Raw genomic sequence first — 9,091 nt, forward strand, 5'->3', positions numbered from 1 at the left:
TAGGTGTTCAGGAGTCTTATGGCTTGGGGGTAGAAGCTGTTTAGAAGCCTCTTGGACCTAGACTTGGCGCTCCAGTACAGCTTGCCACGCGGTAGCAGAGAGAACAGTCTATGACTAGGGTGGCTGGTGTCTTTGACAATTTTAAAGGCCTTCCTCTGACACTGCCTGATGTAGAGGTCCTGGATGGCAGAAAGCTTGGCTCCAGTGATGTACTGGGCCGTTCACTCTCCCTTCTGTAGTGCCTTGCGGTCGGAGGCCGAGCAGTTGCCATACCAGGCAGTGACACAACCAGTCAGGATACTCTTGATAGTGCAGCTGTAGAACCTTTTGAGGATCTGAGGACCCATGCCAAATATTTTCAGTTTCCTTAGGGGGAATAGGTTTTGTCGTGCCATCTTCACAACTGTCTTGGTGTGCTTGTTAGTTTGTTGGTGATGTGGACACCAAGGAACTTGAAGCTCTCAACCTGCTCCACTACAGCCCCGTCAATGAGAATGGGGGCCTGTTCGGCCCTCCTTTTCCTGTAGTCACAATCATATCCTTAGTCTTGGTTACGTTGAGGGATAGGTTGTTATTCTGGCACCACCCGGCCAGGTCTCTGACCTCCTTCCAATAGGCTGTCTCATCATTGTCGGTGATCAGGCCTACTACTATTGTGTCATCGGCAAACTTAATGATGGTGTTGGAGTCATGCCTGACCGTGCAGTCATGAGTGAACAGGGAGTACAGGAGGGGACTGAGCACGCATCCCTGAGGGGTCCCTATGTTGAGGAACAGCATGGCAGATGTGTTGTTGACCACCCTTACCACCTGGGGCCAGCCCGTCAGGAAGTCCAGGATCCAGTTGCAGAGGGAGGTGTTTTGTCACATGGTCCTTAGCTTAGTGATGAGCTTTGTGGGCAATATGGTATTGAACGCAGAGCTGTAGTCAATGAACAGCATTCTCACATTGGTGTTCCTTTTGTCCAGGTGGGAAAGGGCAGTATGGAGAGCGATTGAGATTGCATCGTGGATCTGTTGGGGTGGTATGTGAATTGGAGTGGGTCTAGGGATTCCGGGATGATGGTGTTGATGAGACCCATGACCAGTCTTTCAAAGCACTTCATGGCTACAGACGTGAGTGATATGGGGCGGTAGTCATTTAGGCAGGTTTCCTTCGCATTCTCAAATCGTCCAGAACAGCTGGTACTCTCATGCAGGCTTCAGTGTTGCTTGCCTCGAAGCGAACATAAAAGGCATTTAGCTCGTCTGGTAGGCTCACATCACTGGGCAGCTAGCGGATTGGTTTTAAGTCTGTAATAATTTGCAAGCCCTGCCACATCCGACTATCGTCAGAGCCGGTGTTGTTGGATTCAATCTTAGTCCTGTATTGATGCTTTGCCTGTTTGATGCTTTGTCTGAGGGCATAGCGGGATTTCTTCCACTCCTTGAAAGCGGCAGCTCTAGCCTTTAGGTCGGTGTGGATGTTGCCTGTAACAATTGGGTTCTGTTTGGGATATGTACGTACGGTCACTGTGGGGACAATGTCCTCAATGCACTTATTGATGAAGCCGGTGACTGAGGTAGTTTACTCCTCAATGCCATTGGATGAATCCTGGAACATATTCCAGTCTATGCTAGCGAAACAGTCTTGTAGCGTAGCATCTGCGCCATCTGACCACTTCTGTATTGAGCGAGTCACTGGTACTTCCTGTTAATCTGTTAATCTGGTTATAAGACATTCAGAACCAGATTTTAACCAGAAAAATAAGTCTTTATCACGTTGTATGCCAACTGGGAAGAGAGTCTTTGTTTGACGCCCACCGGGGGAGTTGTGAGAAAGGCACGATGACAGAGTCCCCAAACCCTGCGATTCAAAGCAGCACTTTGATGGCTCAAACACTCTACAATTACCTTTCTCCTCTATAGGAGACGTATTTAGCATAGAGACACCAAGGCTTTTAGGCCCATATGAAGTGGAATGGTTAGGCAGGGCTCCTAGGAGGTGCTGCATGTTTTTTTTAGGAATTTACTGGAAATGGGGTAATTTGTACATGGCTCAATGCATGAGGCAACTCAGAATGCTTAGAACTCAGGAGAATCATAGGACAGGCCTGAAAGTTCCACAGCAGGTCTTTAGGGAGGAAGGAAGGTTCTGTCAGAAAAAATAGGTCACCTTGACAGAAAGAACAGTCTGATTTGGGTGGAAAAAAAGTTAACTCGGCACTTGATTTCGTTGGCATCTATGGAGCGAGCTGAGCACCAGTCACTTTGCGCATTACGTGCTGCATTCATTGAGGTATAATAAGAACTAGGACTGCCTCCAAGATGGCTGACCTTTGTTTTCAACGTAATCTATTCACGTTGCGACCATTTCATGGTTGCTGACATCTTTCTTACTGGGATTACTCTGGACAGACAGCAGTATCCCGCGAACATGCCCCAGGACTCCCACAGAGCACACGGACAGCTTAAAAAGCTTACCGGAACTTCCCCTGGCTAGATGGGGTCTTGACCTCAGAGCATGAATATAACATTTTAATATCTTCGGATGTGAGTGAGGGAAAAAATAAATAGCCTCAGCGACAATTATTTGAAAAAATCAATGGAGGTTTTGGGCACAAAGGTGATGACTAAAGTGTCTAATTCAATTAAACTACAGTACCGAAGAAATACTGTAGGTGCAGTCAAAAGCATGCTTCCAGACCGAAAGCCTGGTCCCTTCTTTGCACTTCTACACCTCATCTGTATGGAAGGCTACGTGCAGTGTCAGGCGAGGCGTGTGTGTGTGTGCAGCTGCTGGATTGAGAGAGAGAGAGAGAGAGAGAGAGAGAGAGAGAGACTCATTGGGATTCAGTAGAGATAACTGACCACTGCAATCAACAGCAAAAACATTGAGATGACCAGTCATATTCCAACATGTCTATTCCCTTCTCTATAGTGAAAGCTATTGCTTTGATTGTAGCCTACATTAGATGATTGGCAGTACAAAAGGGCTACTGATGTAACTTTAAGAATTCTCATGGGTCTACAGGGGTCTCAAATGGGAAATGGGAAATGCCTTCAAAACCGGACACAGTGAGCACTTTTGCCATCAAGTAGGCTAGGGTGGATTGGACACCCTAACCCTTACCTTAACCATTCAGAATGAGTGCCTTCATCTTTTAACCCTATCCCGTGTTTACAAGAACGTGGATGAACGTCTAATTACACAGGATCTCTGTGGGTGTAATGAACACGATGGGAGACAGCGAGTTGGTTTCAAGCGCAGGGCGCAGCAGGTGTTTATTTGTAAAGGACCACAGGAGGAGGCAGGTAGCTGGGTCCAGGGGCAGGCAGAAGGTCATACACAGGGGGTCCAAAAAGGCTAAAGTACAGGCAGCGAATAGTCAAAAGGCATTGTTCGTGAGGCAGGAAAAAACTATCATACACAGGAGAATTAAATTACAGGAAAAACAGAATCTCCGAATAGAAGTATGTCACAGAATAAGCAATTACCTCACAATGATGGGTTGCAAAGAATTGCAGTTTTATTTTGTTTTAATTATTGTGATATGCTCATGTTTAACCGGTACGGAGTACCCACACTATTTATTTTGCCCTTCATTTCAACCCTGTTTATAGTATTCATTTTAAAAAACATTGCAATTTCAGTTGCTTTATGCTGTTGGTCTTTAGGGAGAAAGGAAGGGTCTCTCAGTAAAAATAGGTCGCCTCAACAGAAAGAACAGGGGTATTTGGGTGGAAAAAAGTTAGAACACAACACCTGATTTAGTTGTGTGGTGTTGATGTTCATTTTTGTGCACAGCCATAGCTTACTTAGCCTGACAGCCAGATCTGCTTTTGAGGGTTGTCTGCACCACAACAATACTGTGTTAGCCCGCTTTGCTCAAGCACACAGGAACTAAGTCAAATCTTCAAGTCTCAGGCAAGGTTACTTACAGTGCCTTGCGAAAGTATTCGGCCCCCTTGAACTTTGCGACCTTTTGCCACATTTCAGGCTTCAAACATAAAGATATAAAACTGTATTTTTTTGTGAAGAATCAACAACAAGTGGGACACAATCATGAAGTGGAACGACATTTATTGGATATTTCAAACTTTTTTAACAAATCAAAAACTGAAGAATTGGGCATGCAAAATTATTCTGCCCCCTTTAAGTTAATACTTTGTAGCGCCACCTTTTGCTGCGATTACAGCTGTAAGTCGCTTGGGGTATGTCTCTATCAGTTTTGCACATCGAGAGACTGAACATTTTTCCCATTCCTCCTTGCAAAACAGCTCGAGCTCAGTGAGGTTGGATGGAGAGCATTTGTGAACAGCAGTTTTCAGTTCTTTCCACAGATTCTCGATTGGATTCAGGTCTGGACTTTGACGTGGCCATTCTAACACCTGGATATGTTTATTTTTGAACCATTCCATTGTAGATTTTGCTTTATGTTTTGGATCATTGTCTTGTTGGAAGACAAATCTCTGTCCCAGTCTCAGGTCTTTTGCACACTCCATCAGGTTTTCTTCCAGAATGGTCCTGTATTTGGCTCCATCCATCTTCCCATCAATTTTAACCATCTTCCCTGTCCCTGCTGAAGAAAAGCAGGCCCAAACCATGATGCTGCCTCCACCATGTTTGACAGTGGGGATGGTGTGTTCAGGGTGATGAGCTGTGTTACTTTTACGCCAAACATAACGTTTTGCATTGTTGCCAAAAAGTTCAATTTTGGTTTCATCTGACCAGAGCACCTTCTTCCACATGTTTGGTGTGTCTCCCAGGTGGCTTGTGGCAAACTTTAAATGACACTTTTTATGGATATCTTTAAGAAATGGCTTTCTTCTTGCCATTCTTCCATAAAGGCCAGATTTGTGCAATATACGACTGATTGTTGTCCTATGGACAGAGTCTCCCACCTCAGCTGTAGATCTCTGCAGTTCATCCAGAGTGATCATGGGCCTCTTGGCTGCATCTCTGATCATGAGCTGTATGAGCTTGTATGAGCTGAAAGTTTAGAGGGACGGCCAGGTCTTGGTAGATTTGCAGTGGTCTGATACTCCTTCCATTTCAATATTATCGCTTGCACAGTGCTCCTTGGGATGTTTAAAGCTTGGGAAATCTTTATGTATCCAAATCCGGCTTTAAACTTCTTCACAACAGTATCTTGGACCTGCCTGGTGTGTTCCTTGTTCTTCATGATGCTCTCTGCGCTTTTAATGGACCTCTGAGACTATCACAGTGCAGGTGCATTTATACGGAGACTTGATTACACACAGGTGGATTGTATTCATCATCATTAGTCATTTAGGTCAACATTGGATCATTCAGAGATCCTCACTGAACTTCTGGAGAGAGTTTGCTGCACTGAGAGTAAAGGGGCTGAATAATTTTGCACGCCCAATTTTTCAGGTTTTGATTTTTAAAAAAAGTTTGAAATATCCAATAAATGTCGTTCCACTTCATGATTGTTTCCCACTTGTTGTTGATTCTTCACAAAAATATACAGTTTTATATCTTTATGTTTGAAGCCTGAAATGTGGCAAAAGGTCGCAAAGTTCAAGGGGGCCGAATACTTTCGCAAGGCACTGTATGTTGAACTAAAAGTTTACAGGCATTGATTAAGAAGTGTGGCTCAGTTGGTAGAGCATGGCACATGCAACTTACTTGTATCGTCTTGATTGTGAGTTTGATTCCCAGTGATTCCCATTCATTAGAGTTAACTGCACCTCAGATTGTAGCCCAAATAAATGCTTCACAGAGTTAAAGTAACAGATACATCTCAACATCAATTGTTCAGAGACTGCGTGAATCAGGCCTTCATGGTCCAATTGCTGCAAAGAAACCACTACTAATGAACACCAATAAGAAGAATAGACTTGCTTAGGCCAAGAAACACGAGCAATGGACATTAGACCGATGGAAATCTGTCCTTTGGTCTGATGAGTCCAAATTTGAGATTTTTGGTTCCAACCGCCATGTCTTTGTGAGACGCAGAGTAGGTGAAAGGATGATCTCCGCATGTGTGGTTCCCACCGTGAAGCATGTAGGAGGAGGTGTGATGGTGTGGGGGTGCTTTGCTGGTGACACTGTCTGTGATTTATTTAGAATTCAAGGCACACTTAACCACAGCATTCTGCAGTGATACGCCATCCCACCTGGCTTGCGGCTTGGTGGGGCTATCATTTGATTTTCAACAGGACAATGACCCAACACACGTCCAGGTTGTGTAAGGGCTATTTGACCAAGAAGGAGAGTGGTGGAGTGCTGCATCAGATGACCTGGCCTCCACAATCACCTGACCTCAATCCAATTGAGATGGTTTGGGATGAGTCGGACCATAGAGTGAAGGAAAAGCATCCAAGAAGTGCTCATCATATGTGGAAACTCCTTCAAGACTGTTGGAAAAGCATTCCAGGTGAAGCTGGTTGAGAGAATGCCTAGAGTGTGCAAAGCTGTCATCAAGGCAAATTGGTGGCTACTTTGACGAATCTAAAATATATTTAAATGTTTTAACACTTTTGGTTACTACATGATTCCATGTGTGTTATTTAATCATTTTGATGTCTTCACTATTATTCTACATTGTAGAAAATAGTAAAATAAAGAAAAACCCTTGAATGAGTAAGTGTGTGCAAACTTTGGATTGGTACTGTACATTCATTGCCTGACTTCACAGGCTCCTTGCTCCGGCCTAACGCTACGCCACTCTGACGGATGGTAGTTTCTTCTCTGCAATGAGTCTGGATTTGAGTTCCCCACCGACCTTTCACCAAATGCGAACACATTGGGGCTGTCTGATTGGTCCAGAAACTGATGGGATGGGTCAGAGCCAGAACACACGTGGCTTTGATGCTTTGATTGGTTAGAGATGATTCAATTGCTGATGACTTTGATTTGTACGACACCTCTTATTTTGATGTCACCTCAAACGACTTCAAAGATTAGTGTGAGTTGTCAGGCTACTACTTTCAGGCTATGCATTTGTATTCTATGCTCTCACCACTGAGTGTGCTAGCATCACTGGCAGCCCTCATACTTACCTTTTGTTTTCCCCCATGCTGCGAGACTGAGAGGCATGCCTGTGCCTGACTTTAGAAACTAAAGGTGGTTATGATAGGCTTGACGTGTGTGTCTTTTCTACAAATGTTACCCCCGACACACACACGTCTCTCTCCCTCTATCTCTTTCTCTCTCTCTCTCCATCCCCTGATAGCTGTTCAGTCACCCCCTTTCTCACTCTTTCTCTCCCCGATATCAGTCGCTAACCCCTCTGCCCCCCCCCCCTCCCCCACCCTGTCTCCCCTCCATCTCTCCAACCTGGTAAGCATTTCAGACACACTCAGTATTCATGTCAGCAGAGGACCTGTCAGCAGCATTTACACACATCACCATGTTGAAAAGAGGTAGGTTGAGGTAGAATGATGTGCAGTGGTTCATGGCAGTCGGTATCAAGATGCCGACAGAATCCAGGTCGGTATACCCCTTTGTGATAGCCCCACTGAGATATGGGCTTGGTCTCCGAGGCAGGCTGAATTGTCAATGGATTCAATAAGTCGTTGAAATAAGTGGCAGACCGACTCGGAGGCAATATAGTGCAATGTTTTCGGTACAGTCGAAGTAACACTTGTCTCTGCAGACTCCTGTGAAGTGTTGAGAAGTGTTGTAGCAGAAACTGTGATATGATATCCACATTAATCATGGTACTAAATTATCACAAAATAATGACAACTTCTTTAATTCATATCATGTCAATAATCCATTAGTTAAGCCCCGACTAATGTGTTCATGAAGCCAAGGACCTACTGAAGTGGTAAGATAACAACAACACCTGAATATTGGGTGACCTGTTGATTCATTACATCCCATGTGATTCAGTTTGACTCAGCAGATTGATTCTGTCCTATGTGATTCAGTTTGACTCAGGAGATTGATTCTGTCCCATGTGATTCAGTTTGACTCAGCAGATTTATTCTGTCTCGTGTGATTTGATCAGCTTAGTATGGCAGATTTATTCAAGTTGCAAAAGAGATAATTTATGAGGTCAAAGATTATTTTGTGGAGGAAATTACTATAGCCCTACTGTATCAGAAATCTAAATTCAAACAGACACTGCAGGAATAAAGTTCACCTCAAATGTCGACAAGACTGTCTTGTAACAACAATAAAAAATGAATAACTTACTGTTGTACTTGCCTTTCTTGCACTTTCACTGGTCTTTTCTTACTTGCTTTATTGAGGAAAGTTCCTACTTGCAATGACTGTTATATGTGGTTGTTTTATCTATCTTTGTTGAATGCAGTGACTGTAAGTCGCTCTGGATAAGAGTGTCTGCTAAATAACCAAAATGTAAATGTAATATTTTTCTGAGTAATATGTTTTGCTAGCCAGTCTTTATACTATTCTACAGTGGAAAGACTCCCATCATAGGACAGACAGGTTAGGTCAACAGTTAGCCTGCCTCCCGACGCTGTCCTTGACTGCTCTGGTACAGGGGAAATAAATCTACTGCATCTCTCATTCAGAACACACCACCTTCCTCTAGTGAAGACAGGCAGTAAATTAGATTAGTGAACAACTCCGCTTTAAATTGCAAATAGCTTAGAGCTGCAGAGTAAATGGAAATCCTCGTTGGTAGCCTAGTCTTTGTTTAAAAGTAAACTTTTAAAACTTTAAACCGTCAGTCGTCGTATCTGGGCAAGCACTGGTTGCATTTTGAGTAAATTACATACAATATTTTGTCTGAAGCAAACAATTCCTTAAACCCATTCCTGATGTTTGTTTGTGTATCTGTGCGAAATGTCAGAATTGATGTCGATAATTGGGTCTTTGGGTAAAAAAACTGAAAACACTAGATCAGTGATATTTGTTTGCGTAGTAATTATTTGTAATTTTTACGGCAGACATTGTGTGTGATTCTGCATGAATTGTGTGAATGTGAAAATGAGCTATTTTCTAAGGCCTTATTGCAGCCAGCAGCAATAGCAGAAAGCAAAGAAGCATGGGGTAAAGCAGCGTATGTGGATTACATATAAATGCTTCTTCATTCTATCAGGACAGAGCTTTCCATAGATATACATATTGTACACCCTTTGAGATATAAAATAAAGGCCCACAAACACTTTC

The sequence above is a fragment of the Oncorhynchus kisutch genome, linkage group LG21 (assembly GCF_002021735.2).
Source record: "Oncorhynchus kisutch isolate 150728-3 linkage group LG21, Okis_V2, whole genome shotgun sequence".
In the NCBI taxonomy this organism is placed as follows: domain Eukaryota; kingdom Metazoa; phylum Chordata; class Actinopteri; order Salmoniformes; family Salmonidae; genus Oncorhynchus; species Oncorhynchus kisutch.